At 45.9% G+C, this 20,628-nt stretch overlaps 2 long non-coding RNA genes across 5 annotated transcripts; both read right to left on the bottom strand.

Moving 5' to 3' along the window:
- Nucleotides 1-566: 566 nt before the first annotated feature.
- LOC135283785 (uncharacterized) lies at nt 567-9,116 on the bottom strand. 4 transcript variants are annotated; one of them, XR_010349421.1, is made up of 3 exons: nt 7,490-7,703; nt 4,482-4,562; nt 567-1,266 (listed from the first exon to the last, which is right to left on the bottom strand). It is a non-coding gene; the product is annotated as an uncharacterized LOC135283785 (long non-coding RNA). The 4 variants fall into 4 exon arrangements; XR_010349423.1 differs by lacking the exons at nt 567-1,266; nt 7,490-7,703 and adding exons at nt 3,342-4,382; nt 8,898-9,116; XR_010349420.1 differs by lacking the exon at nt 567-1,266 and adding an exon at nt 3,342-4,382.
- Nucleotides 9,117-15,974: 6,858 nt separating this feature from the next.
- LOC135283750 (uncharacterized) lies at nt 15,975-19,395 on the bottom strand. Its single transcript, XR_010349391.1, has 3 exons — nt 18,996-19,395; nt 18,428-18,539; nt 15,975-17,123 (listed from the first exon to the last, which is right to left on the bottom strand). It is a non-coding gene; the product is annotated as an uncharacterized LOC135283750 (long non-coding RNA).
- Nucleotides 19,396-20,628: the final 1,233 nt, after the last annotated feature.

Genomic DNA, 20,628 nt, shown 5'->3' with positions numbered 1-20,628 from the left:
GTTGTTTTCACTCTTTGGCCAATCAGAGCCAAGCTGTGTCAGACTCTGGAGAGAGTCAGGAGTTTTCATTATTATCTTTTTAGCCTTCTGTAAGTATCCTTTCTGTATTCTTTAGTATAGTATTCTTTAATATAATATAGTATCAAAAAGTAATAAATTAGCCTTCTGAGAACATCGAGTCAAATTCATAATTTCTCTCTTAATCGGGGCACCCCACAAATACAATACAGCCCCGAGCCCACACACTCCTAGCAGAGGGTAGAGCATGAGGCTCCCTCCATGGGACACTTCCAAATCCAGCCTGCAGCACACAAAGCTCCTGGGCAACCCCACAACTTCCTGCCCAGGAGAAATTCCCTCTCCTGCTGCATCTCCCAGGACTTGCAGCACACACCCGACCTCACAGCAAGAGTCAGACAAACAAAATGCACCTAAACTGGGGTTTATACCAGCCCTGGGAAGGCAGAGGGACTGGTCTGGAGGGGCTTAAAACCCTGGAGATTTTTCATTTTTGTTCATATACTGTCCAGAAGGAAATCACATAAGCCAGGGTGCAGGACATGGTACTTTCTAAGACTGGAAATGATGATACAGCAAGAAAGGGCATCTAAGGAAAAGTATTATATAAGATGTAGGTTTTACAAGCTTTATAAAGACTCTCTTAGCACTCGTTAGTGGCAGGAACCTCCCTGTGGGCCAACCAGTCTGAAATGGGAAGGATAGAAAAGTGCCTTCCATTTAAAGAAATGGGCTGTGAACATGCTGTCAATGTCTGTGATTCTTTTTATTGATTTACAGTGTGTAAGCCATAAATCACTCTACCATTTACTGAGCCCATAACTATGCATCACTTTGTCAGGGAAACTCCTCAAATTTTAAGGGGGTCATGTGAGAAAACAGACTTCTGTTTCATTGACTGGGCTCAGCCAGGGCTAGATATAACACACAGGGTGGGGTGATACATAGAGATAAAACACTTAACTTGGGCATCTGCTGCTCTTTATCTCTCATGGGATTAAACTTTGGCCACAAAGGGACAGGTGGAAGCCCTGCTTCCATAGGCAGCCACTGCACAGGGATTTGTCTTTCTTGCCAAACAGATCTCACACCCTCAACTCCTGTTCCAGGGCAGCCCAGATGCAGAGGAACCTCTGATGGCACCAAACCTTGGCTGGGGAGCAGGGCTGTTAGCTGGGGCAGGAGCAGTGTTTGTCCTGAAGCTGGTTTTGCCCAGGGCAGCAACACCACCATCCACTCTGCCAGAATCTTAAAAAAAAAAAATAGCAAAAAATGTGTCAGTCTTATCTTACGACAGATTTCAGGACAAAACCTATGATTAATGAATTATAGACAAATTAATAGCTGGCTTCCGTTTGAACAAGATTTCCACCTACTCTTTCTTAATTCCTGAGAAGTCCTGCAGAGTTAAATAGTTCAGGTTTGGTTTACCCACAGCATTCAGCAGTTACATTCTTGGTACAAAAATCTTACCTGAAGGGCAAGACTTGCCTAAAGACTCTTAGAAAACCCAACTGCTTTTTGCAGAACATCTACACAGAGATAAATGTTCAAGGTTCACTCCCAGCAGAGTCATGACCTCCTCTGCCATGGGAGCAGCACTAAGCTATGAGAATTTTGGGGTGCTGCATAAATCTGGGGTGAGTGTGGATTCATCCACTCAGGGAGCTGGCAGAGCACCATCTACTGGCACTAAGAACTGCTCCTCCCTTGGTGGGACCTGTCATGCTTGGGTTGTTTTATGTTTTAAATAACCTTGCTGATCTGCCTCGTAAGGCATTTCATTCTTTGTATGCTAATTTAAGCCCAAGGCAAAAATCCATTCTTCTTCGGCAAAAGCCCTACACACCTTCTTCAACCCAGCCTGGTGCCTGGGCTTTGCACAGGTGTAAAATTAAGGTGTGATTTAGTGCGTTGCTGAAGAAGGACTGCTTGCTGCAGGAGCACTGAGCTGGCTGGATTGGGACCTTGCTGCTTTAAGGTTTTCTGATTAAACATCCCCACCAGATTACACTGCAGGAGGCTCTGAAGAGCAGTTCTCTGCCAGAGTGAAGCAACTGGGACAATTCAGGTCTTTTGCTTGCTCAGGGCTGATCACTGAAGGGGCAGAAATTAATTTCCTATAAACACAGGCATATTTTTTTTCACTACCTAGGCAATGCAGTTGTAAATAAGCCATTACAGGAGCTGATCTTTATGATGCGTGACTTTGGCTTGTCCCAATGGGGGATATTTTATGAGGCATTTACATAAACTTATACAAATCAAAACAGCCAGCTGTGCTTCTCCTGTACCTGCAGCCTACAGATACTTCAGCTAATCCCAGGTTCTCATAACCAGCACCCCAAAGTGGTGGCCAGGCCAGGTGGGGCCAGGCCAGGTGGCTGGGCTGGACAAACTGAAGCAAGATCCAGTAAGGGTCCCCAGTCCCCAGGCTGTGAAGGTTCTGAGTCCCACAGAAATAAATAAACCATCATATTGCCCACAGTGCCTCTCTGTGGGGATGATGCTGTTCATCAAGACTCTGCTATGATCACTCTAAAATACATTAGTTAAAACAGTTGACTCTGGGCTTACTCAAGAGGTTTTGGAGTCTTTGTTTTAAATATATTTTGGGCATTGTTTGATGGAAACTTGTAGTGGGTTGGTGCTGGCTGGATGCCAGGCTCCCACCAAAGCCACTCTGTCACTGCCCTCCACAGCTGGACAGGGAGGAGAAAATATAACAAAGGGTTCATGGGTTAAGGTAAGGACCAGGAGAGATTACTCATCCAACACCACCATGGGCTAAACAAGCTTGGAGTTATTAATTGAATTTGTTACTAACAAAACCAGAGCAGGATGGTAAGAAGTAAAATAACACCTAAAAAATCACCTTCCCCTACCCCTTCCTTCTTCCCAGCTCCACCTCTTCCCCCAGCAGCTCAGGGAGATGGGGATGAGAGTTACAGCCAGTTCATCACAGGTTGTTTCTGCTGCTTCTCAGGGAGCAGAGTCAGAGTCCTTCTCCTGCTCCAGCGTGGGGTCCCTCCCATGGGAGACAGCTCTCCATGAACTTCTCCAACCTGAGTTCATCCCACAGACAACAGTTCTTCACCAGCTGCTCCAACATGGCTCTGTTTTCAGGGAGTGCAGTCCTTCAGGCACAGCCTGTTCCAGTGTGGGTCCCTCACAGGGTCACAAGTCCCACCAGGAAACCTCTCTCCATGGCTCCACGGACCCTGCTCCAGCACGGGCTCCCCACAGGCTCAGAGCCTCCTCCAGGCACCTCCCTGCTCTGGCGTGGGCTCCTCCAGGGGCTGCTGGTGGATCTGTGCCCCCATGCCCTCCATGGCTGCACCAGGGGCTGCAGGGGAACCTCAGCTCTGGCACCAGCAGAGCTCCTGTGCCTCCTCCTGCACTGCCTGGGTGTGCTGCTCCTCCCACAAATTCTCACTCCTGTCCTCTCTGACTGCAGACACAACTCCTTAAAATTTTCCTTTTTTCCTTCTCCAATCTGTTAGCTCAGAGGCATTCCCACCATTTCTAACTGGCCCAGTGGCAGGCCCATCCTGGGACTGGCTTTGCTGGACATGGAGCAGCAAATGTTCCAGCAGTTTCTCAAAGAAGCCACCCTTGTAGCCCTTCTGCCACCAAAACCTGGCCCTACAAACCCAACACAAAATTCAACAGTCATAAAATGTTATCATCACTTCAGGATGGAAACAGTGTAGGGGTGACAGTGACAACACTTTCTCTTGGAAGACCTTGAAGACACAGGGCTTCCTTTTAGACCTCAGTATCAGTGCCTAAAATCACTGCTTTTTTCCTTAAATGAGCAAACATTTACTCAGCTTATTCACCTTGGCCAAGGGCCAGGGAAGGAGCCAGTGGCAGAAGCTGAGTCCCTGATTTCTGCCCTACCATTTCCTCCATTCACCTTCCCAACTTCCACCTCCCTCCAGACCTCTTCCCTTTATCCTAGTGGCTATCAGCCAATTGCCCAACTCTTTTTCACTTATCACTGCTATGTTCTTTCATAACATCAGTCTTGGGCAGCTGATGTCAGTTCAGACACACAAGTGCCTCTGCCAAGAGTCTTCAGCTCCAACAGTTGTCTCCCCATCAGACATTGCAAGGGCTCAGAGAGTTTTTACACTGTACCCCAAGCACAGCAGCATGTCCCTCCTTTCCATCCCGCTGCTGATGCCTGTGGGGAGCCAGGCAAAAACTGCTGATTCAGCCTGAGTGTGGAGCTGAAGGCTGGCTGTGAGGCCAGGTTTAGCAGCTGATTTAAGCTGAACTAAGTTTCCTGCAGCCTGTTTATTTCTGTAAATGACAGAGAACAACTTGTGGTATTCACATGCCCTCTGAACAGAGAGAAGCTGTGAGAGAAGCAGAGAAAAAATGATCAAAACAATTTTTATATCATTTGCTGCTCCTGTGTTTGTGCCCATGTGGAATGTGTTCTGGAAATTGTTTACCTGAGGTGATTGCTTGATTGGATTCTGGTGATGGTGTTTTGGATTCATTGATCAGTTGGCTCCAATGTGTGTGTCAGGACTCTAGGGCAGAGAGTCACAGGTTTTTGAGTTAGTTACTGATAGTTCTTGTTAGTGTAATATTCAGTAATATAGTTATAGTATAATATAGTATAATAAAGTAATTAATTATCCTTCGGATATCATGGAGTTCTACACATCTTTCTTCCCAGACATTGGGCATCTTAGCACCGATCACAACGTGCAGCACGTGGCGTGTTCCAGCCCTTCTCCCTTCCCCACAGTTACACTCACCCTGTTTGATCTCTGCTAATACTTATAAAACCTTAGGCCAGCTGCTCCCTGAGCATTCAGGAAATGACAGCCAAAACCTGTTCAAGAAACTACATTCAATAGATGGGGAGAGAAGGAACACATTGCTTTGATTTACTGATTTCCTCTCCATTCCCATCAAATGGACTTTTCCAAACTATGCTTTTGAAACAAAGTCAATCCTTGAAGCAGCCCTGTTGGATTTCAGTGGGCTGTGCAGCCTGATCAAAAGACTGTCCCTCCTCCCCACCTCTCCTGGGCTGTTCTCATTTGCTTGAAACTGCACCTGAGTTTCCCATTTCCCCTCCATCTCTCTGGTGACCTGTCTGCATTCAGAGGATAACTGCTTCCCACTGCCACTGCTCCAGAGAAAGCTCAGGCTGACTTAAACAGGCCATGTTGTCTGCAAGATTGTTATCTGCTTATCTGGCCTTTTAATTATAGATTAAGTAATGGTAATTGGCTCCCTAGAAGGTTTTAGTATCCCAAGGGTGTAGGGAAATGGGCTGAGGATGAAGAGAGCTGTTGTGACTCAGAGCTCAGCAGGACCAGCTAGGAGTGCTTTGGGACTGGATCCAGGCAGCAAAAACACAGAGTGGGATGAGACAGGAGGTATCTGGGGGAAGATTGCTGATTCTGGCAGTTGCAAGCCAAAAGGGAGAGTCCTGATCTGCAGCAACAGGGCCTTGTTCCCACAGCCCTACAGCTGGATGCTTCCCTATCAGTGATGAAGAGAGAGACAGGGACTTGTGAGATGGTCAAAGAATCGAATTAATTGTGGGATACAAATGCTTACATAGTATTTTAGGAAGACTAGTAATGTTTTACTACAATGATTGGGTTAATCATCACATAAACAAACTTGTACATTTTAAACCTCTCTTGCTTGCGGAAGTCTGGTGTAATTTTCTGTTTCTGATAAGTCAGTCTGATTGAATCTTCTTGCAATCTTGATTTAATCCTCAAAAGTTCTGCTTGCTCTTGCCAAGGCATTTTGTCTATCAAATCTCTTATGCTGACCAAGTCCAAAGTCCATCATCTGTCTTGTGTATCCCAACACCTCCCCATGCACAAAGCACACAGAAAGCTCTTGCTTTCCACTGAGGCTGTGTTTTAGGCGGGACATGTGCAAGTTCTGTGTGTGGTGCACAGTGAATTTAGAGAAAGATAAGGGGAGCAGCTTCTCTGGATTTCTAGGGCTGCAGCTCTCCAGTGTTACCATTTCCTGTTGCCCTCCAACCTGGCTCTGAATGATCCCTGCAGACAGGCTCAGGTAGATACAAATATCAAACCACGAAGCTTGATTACCTGTATAAATGCCACAGTGAGAGAAAGGGAAGCCTTTCCTTCTTTACAAGCTATTGTCTTTAACTGGGTAAGAGTCAGCCTAGAAAGCATCCCTAGTTCAAAGTCACTCAGTAACATCTAACAACTGGGTTAATTAGAAGTTGGCAAAGCTTTCACATCAGTTTGCTGCTACAAAATCCAGCCCACCCTTTCAGGAGCTGAGCAGTCTGAACAAAGCATCAGTTCAAAAAGCACTCAATGGTATTCTCATCCATCATTTCCTGTCCCTTGATTTATTTATTCTCCCCAAACTGGTGGATACTGATTACTCACTCTACAGACTTGCATAGATCAATACCTCTTTCAAAAATAATATTGTGCAAAGCTGAAGAAATGAGTTTATTTTGTAATGGGGAAGAAACAGGGTGTCAATCAGACCTCTGGACCTTCCTGTCAAGGCACAGCAGTGCTCCATGCTAAAGTACAAAAATATGAGACAGCAGAAATTGGCCAGGCTGGCAGGAAAAGGACCTGTGTTTCATAGGAAAGGAGGAGGCAACAGAAGAGGAGCCCCTAAAGACCTGCCACTCCCTCGTGCTTTCCCTGCCACACCTCTTCCTTTCCTGCAGCACAAACCTGGCCCTTGGCTTTGCAATGCTGAGCAATTTGTGGTTTCACCTGGAGCAGTGAGGAGAAACTGATGTATTTTCTCAGTCTATGCACAGCAGTTAATTAGACCCCACCTAAGTACTGCTGCAGGGCAATCAAAACCCAGCAGAACTTGAGGCTGAAACATTCACATCTACCTAATTGCCAATAAAAATCAACAAGAAATGGAAGATGACATCCCACAGATACCTTAAATTTCCACCTTAATACCCAAACCACAGATTATCAGCACTCAACAGCATTAAGGGAAGATTTAAGTGACCCCAACTTGAGGTTGTGAGTTTGACCATCTACACTAAGAAAGGTGGTGGTGTCCTGATCATGTCCATAACAACCAAGCACAGCTCATACAGAGAGTATAATACTTTATAATTGACTCTACAATCTTGTAACAAAAGTTAAAAAAAGAAATCTTCCCCACAGTTTAGGACACAGGATATTTTTCTGAAGAATTTACTTGCTCCTACGAGGCTCTTCACATGCAAGTTGTTTGTTGAATTTCTGTCACATAGCCTGGGAGCAACTAGCCCCAGGAGACATGAGCTTTGCTGCTTTAACAAGCACTTTCAGAGGAAAGCCTTGCCAAGATCAGTGTTTGCAGTTAGAAGAGCAAAAGTCACTGGACTGCCCATCTCTTTTCCTTGAAATTGGCAAAGGCACCAGAGGAAAAAACCTACAAAAACAGTTCCTGGAATTGGATACTGAAAAATGAAAGCCTTCACCTGGCATAGATGCTCACAGGAAATTATGGTTGTGCTCAGAGATTCCTTGAGTCCCCCAAGGTACAGCTACATTATTCTTTCACTTGCATCTCCAAACCTGACTTTATTTCTCAGCAGAGCCATGCTGGTGCAGCATTTCTGTTACTCCTAAACTGTGCCCTGTATGTGGCACAGCCTGTGCAATGCTCTGCACTGCTCTCCAATTAAACTGCATACTGAGAACATGTTGACATTGTTAAGGTTAATGACCTAATGATGAGCACCAGGAAACAGGTTTGCAATAAAATGGTCTGTGCTGATTGCTTCCATGATGAATGTGAACAATATGTTGGACTGGGAACAATATGTTAAACAATATGTTGTGGTTTATCAATGTCAGGGTGCAGTGCTGCTGCAGGGGCTGCTGCCTGGAGATCCCAGGGAGGGTCACTTTGAAATGAGCACAAGGAATGTTTGGCTCTCACAGGGGAGGAAGGAGCAGTACCAGCCCCAAAAAAGGCAGGAGGAGAGCCTGATCCAGCTCAGCAGCATCAGGAAGCATGGGCCAGAGCTGGCGGGAAATACAGACTTGTTACACCTGTCACTAGAAATGAACCACCTTCTAAAAGGCTGAGTTAAAATAATACAAGAACCAGAGTTTAATGCAAGACAGATTTGGTGCCCCTGAGAAACAGGCACAGTGAAGCAGACTTTGGTACAGAAGAGCTGCTCAGCTGTTATGTGAATAGATATAAAAAATTTAGGAGCTGAAAAACAGAACTTCTAAAAGAAGTATTTTCCTTATTCATGGAAAAGTTAATTTCTTGGGATGAAAAAAAAAACCCAAAAACAAACAACAAACCCAAAACTCCTTTCATCCTAAAAAGCCTTGCTTGGAAAAGTAACTGCAGGGCTTGGTGCAGGTGATGCAGAATCTCAAAGGGCTGCCACTGCCTCCCCTGCACCAACAAACCCCACAGGAGCAGCACCCGCCACACAAACCCCCAGAGATCAAATTAATTAGAACTAGATTAGCATCTGGGGACACAGAAACCAGGGCAGGCAGCTGAGCAGGGGGACTCCAGCAGCTCTGCTGCTCTCTGGGTTCAGTAAAGCCAGAGATTAGAGGGCAGCACCAGGCTAATGGCAACATGTCCATGAAAGCCACGAGTCAAGCAAATAACCCAACCTCCTGCACAGCCCAGACAGAAAGCCCAGACTTGCAGCCTTCAGAAACACTGAACATGAAAGGAAGCAATGCTCAGCTTAGCAAAAACAATGCCACTTCACATCAATACATATAAACTTACTTTTCAAATTAAGAGAAATAAACTGACAATCCTACTAGCCAAAAGTTAGGCCATAATTTTAGAACCTCAAGGTACACAACCCCTAACTAGGAAGGGCACAGAGACCTTGATGTACTCACCAGAAAAAACCCTCTGCAGACTCTATCTCTCTCCCAAGCCCTGGGCACTGTGGCAAGACAAAGCTGGAGCCTCCCTTGGGCTTTCTCTGCTGCCCCCTCCTTCCCCCAGTCCACCCCTGTGCTCCCCAGCCAAAGCAGGATTACAAAATGGGTCATTTCACTGCAGGAAAGGGAAAGCCTGGCCTGAACAGGCTTCTGAGGGCTCCCTGTGCACTGTGAGCTTGGCCTCAGCCTCCCAAGGTTGCATTTTAGCAACGTCAGTAGTGAAAGATGTCAACCAGGTTTCCTTGTGCTAGAAGTAGGTGGTGATTTCTGCAGAAGGAAATACCTACAGCTGGAAGAAATCCATACTCCCCTAGGCAAAAGCTGTCAATGAAACAGTTTGCTCTGGCAGATAATCTCAGCAGAGAAGAGACTGTCCAGGCTGATTTGTGGACTCAGAAAAGATGGACAAGGTTTTAGACACCTCAGTCCCAGATTAGGAGAGGGAAGGGCTTCTCCAGGGGGTAATTCAGAGCATGTTTGAGGAATGTATCCTTAAATCCCCATTAACTATAAACAGACACTAACTCCTTAATTGAATTAAGTATGCAGTATCTGGCAGTACCTCCTCCCACCACACATGCTCTTCCTGTCAAGGGCTTGTGTGAATTTATTTGCAGCTCATCTTTCTGACAAAGGAGAAATATTTAGAGCAGTGGACTGGGAGCCAAGAGCCTGTGTTTCTGCCCCTAGGTCTGAGCTAAGAAAAATCATTTAGCTCAGTGATCCAGGAAAATGAATGCCCTACATTTTGGCAGTGAGGCTGGATAACCATTTCAAACATTGAGCTAATAGATCTTGGGCTCCCTGGTCACTTAAGAGATTTGAGCAGGTTATGCTGCAGCTATCAGAGCAAGGTGGATTTCTACACTGCATCTGAGAGAAGCCTTCCTAGGAAAAGTTCCAATAAAACCCCTCTAGGGTCTTCTCTGGAAGTGAAGCTCTCCCTGAAACTGTGTAAGGTCTAGAGGTGCTGACCACAAAACTGCAATCTTTAAACTTGTCAGTTATTTCACCTTAGTATCAAAGTGGTAAATTTTTCATCTTTGATTCACAAAGTAAAGGAAAAAAAATTATTCAGTGTAAAGAAAATGTGTTCTTTGTCAATACCAACCAATTTTCAGAGCTAATAATTTAATTACAAATTAAAAAACCCCCACAAATAACAAACCCCAAAGAAAAGCCATTTCTTCCCCAGATGCAAGAGCATGTCAATTTGTTTCTAACTCACTTTGACGGGTGATATATCCTAAATGATCTCCAAAAGTCATTCAAGTATTTATAATGATGTTAGTTGAAATGAAGGCTTGGAAAGACTCTGGCTTTATGGAAAGAATTTCAGGACCATATGCAGGGATTTAGCTGTGTGACTCCCATTAAGAATCAGTAGGTTCCTGCAGGCTAAAGTCCTTGAGAACTGACCTCTACCAACTTGAAGCTGTCTGTGTCATCACATTAAAAGTTGTGTTGCTTATAAGTTAATGCTAAAACCCTCTGATGAGAACAAATAAGCTTAAAAATTACCAAGCCAGAATTCACCTTGCTTTTAGTGTTCCGGAAATACAAAGCCAGCTAATCAAAGTTCAGAGTCTGCAAAATTCTTGAAAAAAAAGTGCAGTCCATTTGAATGCCTGTCTGTCCTGGAGTGTGCAGGCTTTCATCCTGCAGAGGTTTTATTTACAGCAATTCTGAGGGGTGTCTCAGGTTTAGCTGGGTGTGTGTTCTATCCCCATCTGTCAGAGCTGGGGCAGTTTTCTTTATCTCTCCCACAGCCAATCCTCCCTCCAGGAGATCTCTGCTGTCCATGGCCACTGAGTGTCCCTGCAGGGCTGATCAAATTCCAGCATCCCATGGGGAGATGCTCTGCCCAGGGCAGGAGCCAAGCATTCCTACCTGGATACAATCTGAGCCTGGAACAGCACAGCAGCCTTTGCCCACTGCATTCCCAGAGGAGCAGCTTTCTCCTGCCCTGCATTCCCAGAGGAAGAGCAGGCCCATCTCCAGCAGCCCTGGAGCTGCAGAGGAAAACTCCCCCCTTGTGCAGGATCCCTGCTCCAGCAGAAGCACAGCTGGCACTGCAGGAGGGCTGAGCCCCCATGGGATGGGACTGAGCCACCACCCTGACCCACAGGGGGACAGGGCCTGTTCTGACTCTGGCAGGGTTGTTTTCCTCTTTTTTATTTTTTTGTTGGTTTTTTTTTTTTTTTTTTGTACTATTGCATTTTTATTTTTAATTTTCCTATTAAAGAACTGTTATTCCTACTGCTGTATCTTTGCCTGGGCGCCCCTTAATTTCAGATTTATATTAATTTGGAGGGAAGGGGTTTATATTTTCCATTTCAGGGGAGGCTCCTGCCTTCCTTAGAAGATACATGTCTTTTCAAACTGAGACAAGAGGTCAAACAGAGCAAATGTGGGAGACACCTTGCCTTGGAAACTTTGATAGGGGGTTGCCTAGGGGTGCTGGTACCTCTGAGCTGGTGCAAACCTTTCTTCTCCTTACAGCCTCTTACAGGAAAGGTGACATGGTGGAAAACAACTGCCAGCTCCCCCTGCCTTGCCCTGCCTCACCTCACAGGTGAGAGTGTGCTGGAAAACTTATTCATGTGCTGCAGCTTCCATCACTGCAAACAGGCTGAGCCATCCTTCAAAGGCTGTGTGGGAAGATCTCAGGAAGGAAAACCAAGTCGTTGAGCAGCTCTGGGTATCACGACTGCAAATGTGAATTCCCTTGCCTGTGGCAGGAATGAAAGGCTCAGATAGATGGGCTTCAAACCCAGGAAGGTTTTAGAAAGCATCATCCTGCTCTGTTCATGTTCCCAGTGCAGCCCCTGCCCACGGGCAGGTCCCACTGCAAGCCCTGGCTGAGCCCAGCTGGATCTGGGGGCTTTGGAGCAGGGGAAGGACTGTGACAGTGGGGACAGTCAGCTGAAAATCTCCTTCCCTGACAGCAGAGTCTGCCCACAGCATCTCTGTCTATAGAATTATCAGGGTGCCCCCAATGAAGGGAATGATTGGCATCTGACCCCAAGGCTTTGGAATGCTGAACACTTGCTTTATTAAAACTATATTACATTACAACTATATTAAAGAGAGATACCATACTGTAATATATCATACAACTAACTAATAAACTTGTGACTGTCTGCAGACCGACAGTCCACGCAGCTCGGACCGATAGGCTAATTAACATAAACAATCTCCACCAGAATCCAATTACCAAATTCCTGCAGGTAAACAACCTTCCCAACACATTCCACATGTGCAAAACACCAGGAGCAGCAAGCAAAAATAAAAATTGTTTTCCCTCTGTGCTTCTCCAGGAAAAAAAAACCTGAGAGAGAGAATTATGTCTCTCTCTGTTCAGAGAATGTGAGTGCCACATCTGTCAGCTCAAAATGCTGCAGTGTGCTGCCCCATGTATCCAACCAATCTGCCACTGATTTAGGAAAGGGAAGCTCAAAGATGTCCTAAAACAAGTCTAGCTCACCAAGGAGCAAGAACCAAAGAGAATTCTGAGGTCACCTACCACTGACATCTCAGTGCCAGACATCCTGCCTGAGCTACCTGAGGAGAGACATCCTCCCCAGTCAATGGGTGATTCATCCCATCACTCATGTATTTTGGGAGGGGGATGAGTCACACTCTGAGCCTGCCAAGCTCTCTCAAGGGAGCCTGGAAGCATGATTTTTAGAGGAGTGGAGTTCTGCAGGCGCGGGCTGAGCTCTGGTTATCACAGTTACTGTTTCATCCAGGAATCAAAACTGAGCAGCACTAATACAAAGCATGCCACTGACATCAGCAAACACAGCAAAACTCCTGATTTCCACTCGACACATGTCAGGTGGGATTGGCCCTTCCAGCTCAGACTGGGATCCTTTCATAGAAACCACCAACTCCCCCTTTGATGTGTGCTTATCTCCTGCTCTGTGCTGCAGAAGGAAAGGGAATCGCCCCTGTTTGCATGTTGAGGTATTTGCCTTGCTAATGAAGATGGTGCATATTCACTTCTGATCTGCAGAGAAGTGGAAAGTGAAGAATTAAAGCTGATTCCCCCCACCAACATTGTCACTGAACATCACCATGCTGTCTCCTGGCTGTGATCTCTATGCCTGCTGCTGCCGTGGGAGCTGGTGCCAGTTAAAAACATCTCAGGCTGCTTGGCCCAAGGGATGCCTTGAGTTATAAATCCCCCAATGCAACACTGCCCTGCCTGGGCTTGGTGAAAATATTGCTGAATGCCCAGAACAGAGGAAAAAAAAAGGGGTTTTTTTGGGCATGTTTAAATCAACAGCTTCAATGTTTGATGTAAAACTGGATCCCAGTCAAAGGCAGATATTAGGAGAAACCTGGCACTTGGAGCATCCCTTCCCTTCAGTCAGGACATCTTCCCCTCAGTGGGTTTGGGCCTGTGAGGTGGAAACAAGGGGTTGCTTGCCCAGATCTCAGGTGGTCTTTACCCAGCACAGGCTGGTGGCTGAGTGTGGGTGTCAGGGTCATTCAAGGGATAAACAGCTGCTGAAACAGAGCATGGACTGAATACAGGAGAGCTCCTGAAAAACCCCCATCTCCCTTTAATACAGCATCTTCTTCTACATCTCCTTCATCTCTCCCAAACTGCAGAATAATGTCACATAGAGCAGCAGAAATTGCTGTTGTTCCCTGGAACAGAAGAGATCAAATCCTTGGCCCACTGAGTTTCCTGGCCAAACTCACAAAAAGCAGGCTGTGACCCTAAAAACATTGAGGTCTGATATAAAACGTGTTAGTAGAAAAACTTCTGTGGCAGCATGAGCAGAGTGTACATCTGGGCCCTTGATCTGGACAAACAAAGGAACAAATGTGGATAAAAGGGGGTGAAGGCACAGAGGGACCCAGTGTTTGAGAGAGCTGCCTCTTCCCTGTGCCACTGACACAGGGCTGGAGGACACACACAGGGTTCACATGGTCACTGGGGGCTGTAAATAGGTGTGCTGAACTCTGGGGTTTTTGGTGTTAGTCACCTCTTCAGGACAGGCTCTCCATCCTGTTCCCTACAGGAAACCATCCCTGGCCAGCCCCGTGTCCTGCTGTGCACACACATCCTCCACTGCAGTCAAGCTCCTTTTATTGACTCGATCTGCAACGTGTGAAGGTCATTGCCTCACTTCACGCGTCTCAGCAGGGCTGTATTTCCACATTTAGCCACTTCAGTTTGTCAATATTAACATCTGGTACTATTTAACACCTGCCACTGCTCCGAGGCAGGGGGGTTCAGCCCCCAGCCCCAGCCTGGCACACTGCTCTGCAGGGCAGGGCAGGGCAGGGCAGGGCAGGGCAGGGCCCTTTCCTCTTATCCCTGGTACCCCAGCACAGCCCTGCTCACATCCCCTGAGGAGAGGGGCAGACCCAGGAGCAGCTCACCTGCTGTAGGACACACACAGGAGTGCTGGCAGCTGCTGTTGGCTCTGCCCTGCTCCTGCCATCCCTCCACCAGATCGATTGTTTCCACTGCACTGGTGGGGAAATTAAACCAGCCCATGACTCCAAGCTGTGAACTTCCTGTTAAGATTCCCTGTAGCCAGAGTTTGGCCACCCTGGGGTCCTTGTTATTGGGAGAAAATAGCAGTGTGTGGATGTGAACAGCTCCAAACTTTTGTGTGGCTCACGGTTCCTTCCTTATCCAGGGATCTCCAATGAATGGCCAGGGCAGCTGAGCCATGGCTAGGCATGGGCTGACTGGTGAAACCCCCAGAGCACAGTACTGGGAACTCCAAGGTTTCTACACAGACATTTTCAGTTGCTCCATTCTGCCTGTGTAGAACCACAGCTTCATTTGGGTTGGAAAAGCCCTCTGAGATCATTGAGTCCAACCAGCAATGCCATGGCCAACACTAAACCATGTCCACAGGTGCTACATCCACACACATTCTGAACCCTTCCAGGGACAGTGACACCACCGCTGGCCTGGGCAGCTTGTTTCAGTGCTTTACAACTCTTTCAGTGAAGACATTTTCCCAGTTTAACCTGCTCTTGAACAACTTGGGGCCATTTACTCTCCTCTTGTTCCTGTTCCCTGGGAGCAGAGCCCAACCCCCCAGTTTTCCCCACCTGTCAGGAGCTGTGCAGAGCCACAAGGTCCCCCTGAGCCTCCTTTTCTCCAGGCTGAGCCCCTTCCCAGCTCCTGTGGATACTGTGAACAGGTCAGAGAAGAAAGTCAGATAAACTTTCCCAGACCTTGCTCAGTGAAATTTTGGGAAATTTCAGAGAAGGAACTACAACAAGTCTTAATCTTTACAGCTGGTCTTGTTTTCTCTTAAGAATGTTTACAAAAGAGTGATGTGTAGGAGTGTAGTAGTGAGGACCAGTCAGGTCTACTTGTATCGTAAGTATCTACAAAAGTGTGTAGATTTTAATAAATTGGGATTATTAACCTTCTAAAATCTACAAGTCTATGTGTCACCTTATTAATCTATCCTCAATACAATAAAAACACAGCTCCCTCAGCTGCTGCTGGGACTCCAGACCCTTCCCAGCTCCATTCCCTTCCCTGGACACCCTCCAGCCTCTTGTCATGAGGAGCCCAAAACTGAACCCAGAATTCAAGGTGGGGCCTCACCAGTGCCCAGCACAGGGGACAGCCACTGACCTGGTCCTGCTGACCTCCCTATGGGTCCCAGTTGTGCAGGAAATCCTGCTCTCTGATGTCCCTATTGCCCCACATCTGCTCCCCAAGCTCGCAGGAGGCAGCTCTCCAGTGCTCATGCAGTGACCACAGCGTGATGGCTCTGCCAGGGCCCCAGTCCCATGGCATGTGCCCAGTCCCATGCCATGTGCCCCAGTCCCATGGAATGTGTCCAGTCCCATGGCATGTGCCCCAGTCCCGTGGCATGTGCCCCAGTCCCATGGAATGTGTCCAGTCCCATGGAACATGCTTCAGTCCCATGGCATGTGCCCAGTCCCATGGAATGTGCCCAGTCCCATGGAATGTGTCCAGTCCCATGGAACATGCTTCAGTCCCATGGCATGTGCCCAGTCCCATGGAATGTGCCCCATTCCCATGGCATGTGCCCAGTCCAGAGCTGCCTCTGAGCTTAGTCAACAGAGAACAGACCAGGCTTTGGGACTAAGGCTGGTTCTGGCCACTGAGCAGGGCTTTGACAGACAAAAGTAACTTCAGGCACTGCTTTGACACTGCTGACATGGCCCAGCAAAGCCTCTTGCATTGACACAGGACAACTGCAATGTCAGATAAAGTCAGAACTGGCTCCAGAGCAGACTGAGGTGGTGCAATTGCACTTGAACCAGCTTTCATTTCCACTTGCCTTTGTATTTCCTGCTGGTGACTGGGAGCAGAAATGCCCACAGAGGAGCTGCTGGAGAGGTGTCTCTTCGTTCTGAAGGCTGAGAAGTTCAGAGGAACACTGACATCCAAGGGAAGGCAGAACTAAACTGAATCCTGTTTAAATGGTTTGTTCAAAGCTCATCTGCCACTGTAGATCCCTGGCTGCAGTCATGATGGTGGCATCTCTGGCAGCCAGGACAAAACCACAAAAACCAGAGTAAACAATACTGAGCAAATGCAGCTGTTCACAGAATTCCTCTGGGAGCAGCAGGGAAAATTCTGTCTCTCTGCTGTTGGGTTTCTTCTGCTGAAAAGAGCTCTTCATCTCTGCCTTCCCTTGAACTGTATGGGATTTCATTTTCTCATGAGTCATGTGGCTCATGGAAGCAGTGTCCAACTGGGACATCATTACAAAGCCTCAAAACATTCCTTTTGTAGCAATTTCCCAGTAGAATAAAATTCACAAACTCCTATTTAATTAATAGTGTGGACAATTACTTACAGATTCTCCAAACCATGGCAACAAGCCAGCACCAATGTCTTTGAAAGAGGTTTCAAGTATCAGTTTTCCACCTCTAAAATACCCTCCCTCCTTTGAGAAGACAAATATAATTACAGTTGATTTGCTTTACTTCAGGTAAAAGTCCAACAGTTTCCTATCCTCTCAAACAGCTGACTTGAAATTCCATTGTTTGTTTAAAATCTGATTAATTGTTTAGAATAAGTTTTATGTCTATTCAGCTGTGCCTGTCTTGTGGGAATTTTGCAGACTACTAATTCTATGCAGACAATATCCACTACAAACAGGAGTGACTGATCACCTATGAAGCCATTACCGTGTTTGGGGTTCTTCTCAGCTCCTAAAGAGGATGAGAAAGAAACAGGAAAAAGAAAAATGAGACAAAAAAAAACCAAACAAAAACACAAAAACAAACAAACAAAAAAAAAAAAAAAACCCAACCAAACAAAAAAAAAAAACAACCGAAAGAGAGGAGGAGGAGGAGGAGAAGGAAGGAAAGAAGAAAAAAGGGGAAAAAAGAGAAAATCCCCCCTCTGTACAGCAGTGGAAGCTGCAGCATAGTTACAGCTAATGTGAAGAAGGTGAAGCAAGATCAGCTTTCCAAGATCAGCAATTCCAAGATCAGCTTGGCAGGCTTGAAAGAAGCAGAATTTCAGCTCTCCTAAATGCTTTCTATTTTCCACATCTTCCAGTGTCTCCTGTTTAATCAGGGCCCTTCACAACAACAACATTCCCTCTCCTTTCTGCAGGAGCATCAAGACTCCTCCATCCATGAGTTTATCATGCCCTTCCTTTCCCTGTTCAGGGATGCCAGAGGGTCTCAGCTGTCCCACAGCCCAGGGCAAGCATTAGTGACACCCTCACAGTCCTGTGTTCTCATCAGGAAGGTTCCCACATCTGTGTCCCAGGGCCTGGGGGAACAAGTGGTGCCTTGATTCAGAAATCTGAATGCTGGAAGTGTAAAACACTGGAGCAAGAAGCATTATTACAGGCTACTATGAGGAACAGGTTAGTAATTTTAAAGACCAAGTAGGAATCTCCAAGAGTCAGTCCTGCAATGCTTCAAGTGATGCTTAAAGCCCTGAAAACTGAAGATGGAACAGGAAGGTTTTCACCAAACAACACAATAATATAGAGACAAAATAATTTCAAACTGTCAGTTTAGTGAAGTTCAGCACTGGAGAGAAAAAAATAACAGAAAAAAAATCCTACTTTGATAGTTCTTGCACATATTTCCCAGGACTGGGAACATATGAAATAAAATCTGGCTTTCAGCATCCTCCTCTGCCTATTTCCCCTCACCTTGCTACAGCCTTCTGTTTTTGCTGGTAAATGTAAAAGAAGAAATGTTTGAAATATTTTCTCTAGAAACAGAGAAACATAAATTGGTACACAAATATGGCAATATCTTTGCAAAGATCTTCTAGAGCTTAACAATTCCTCTGTTCACATTCCCTCCAAGTGGCCAGTTACCAGTTCCTACGCACTCAAGGGTCCTTGACCATCAAATATCCTCTAAAGGATGAGCAGCAGCAGGTTTTTGACAGACCACTCTCACTCTCACACCAGAAAACAAGAAGCAATATGTGGGAAATGAAGTCAGATAAGCTTTCAGGCCAGCAAATATTTCCTCCTGGATCTTACCTTGGAAGCAAACTCACTCCCACAGCAGCAGCAGCAGGTTTCAGACCACTGGATATCTGCCTTTTAATCAAAGATTTCACCTCTTGTCTGGCAGAGCTCTCTTTTGACACTACTGACAAACAAGAGAGAGCACCTAAATACAAATGTCAAAACCAGTGATTAAAAGAAGAAGGAAAATCTTCAGAAGGAGATATCACAGTTGATGTTGAACTTGTCCTGACAGCAGCCCCAGCATCTCCCAGATGTCTTCAAAAAGAAGAGAGATGAAAAGGGAGAGAGTTTACAAGTGTGAAGGGGGTGAGGGCATCAACTTTCAACCAATTTTACCAGCCTGTGAGAACTGACAAGGCTGTCCCAGGGCAGAGAAACCACTTCTGAAACCTTGATAACACTCCAGTCTCCAAGGTAACCCAGAAAGAAACACCCTCCACATGTCAAAAAGCCCTCCAGATCACAGGTACAATAAATTTCATAATGGTATGGTCTGGCTAAGCCAAACTCCAGTCCCAGTGGAAGGCTAATGAGTAAAAAACTACCCAAACATTCAGTCTTGCTGCAGTTTTGACACCTTAGAGGGAGGTAAAAGCAGATCTCATTTTCCTGGAAGGGATTGTTCCTGTGGGCTTCTCCAGACACGATGGCATGGCTCAGAGGTATTACTTGCAAGAAGAGTGTTCATTGAGTCCTCATTTCTGTTAGTTGCCCTCTCTTTACCTCAAACTATTCCCAGCAGACTTTGATTTCCAATGCACTCCTATTAGTTCATTTCACTCCAGAACATTGCAGAGACTTCACAGCAGACTTTACAAAGAATTGTGCAATAAATCAGCAGAACCCTAATCCTGGCCAAAACATCTCCAACAGGATCATAGGAAGATGAGCAGGAATGTGTGTGTGGCACAGATAGGTGCACCCAATCCTATTGTAAATGCAGGTTCACCAATGAAGGAAGGAATGATGAGGAGAACTCCATGTTCTCAGAAGGCTAATTTATTACTTTATGATACTATATTATATTAAAGAATACTATACTAAAGAATACAGAAAAGATACTTACTGAATGCTAAAAGGATAATAATGAAAACTTGTGACTCTTTCCAGAGTCTGACACAGCTTGGCCCTGATTGGCGAAAGAGTGAAAACAACTCACAGCAGAATGCAATGAAACAATCACCTGTGGGTAAACAATCTCCAACCACATTCCACATGAGCACAACACAGGAGAAGCAAATGAGATAAGAATTGTTTTCCTTTTCTCTGAGGCCTTTCTCGCTGCCTTTCAGCTTCCCAGGAGAAAAAACCCTGGGCAAAGGAATCATGTTCAGAGAATGTGAATGCCACCCAGTCCCACTAGAAGTACAAAAGGTGTGTGTACAAAAGGAAGAAATGTTCATCAGCACCAAAACTTTGACCTGCCTGATCCAGGAGCTGCGGCTTGCGATGGTCACAAAAGTGCCTGGATTTTGCAGTGGTTTGGGGTCTGACAGAGGGAGATCTTCTCACACTGGTGGAGCAAGGAGGTGACTTTGTAAGGATTCATCAGTTGTTGAATCAAAGTGGAATATTAAGATTCAGCTTTGGTATTCCCAACATGCAACAAGAAGTGTATCAGGGTCTCCTGAGCAGGACATGGAAACAAGGAAATTAACTTCCATCATCTGTTATCTTCTGTAAAAGAGGGAAGAGAAGATGTGGAGTGACTACACAAATACTTGCCTTCCCAAGTGCCAGATATCTCGTGCTGACAGTGGTGATCTTGGCAAAGGAAGCAAAATGGCAAAGATACTGGATGGAAATTTCATGGAAGGATAATTCTTCTGCTTTAGCTCTTTATGTGTCCCTGCCTCTTGTTTTCAACTATTAAAGGAATTTACTTGGACATCAAAGAGACAGAGCACACACTTCCAACTACTGACCATGCCAGCCTAAAATGGACATAAAAAACCTTATCTTAAACTTTTCCAAATGCCCAGTGATTTCAAATTAGTGACAAATTACAGAGGTTAAAAAGGCATCTAGGCATCTTTAGTGGATGCTCAGTGTAGCCATCTAAAATCAAACAACATCAAGGTGTAAGCATGACAAGTCATCAGAGGTAAAAATAAGGCCCCCAGTTTTGATCACTGCACAGCCACACTGCAGGAAATTCTGCACTTCACCTCTTGCCCAGACACACAGAGAAACAGGACAGCCATTAAACT

Source organism: Passer domesticus, chromosome 19, assembly GCF_036417665.1.
Source record: "Passer domesticus isolate bPasDom1 chromosome 19, bPasDom1.hap1, whole genome shotgun sequence".
NCBI classification, from domain to species: Eukaryota; Metazoa; Chordata; class Aves; order Passeriformes; family Passeridae; genus Passer; species Passer domesticus.
This window is presented reverse-complemented; position numbering and strand designations above follow the sequence as displayed.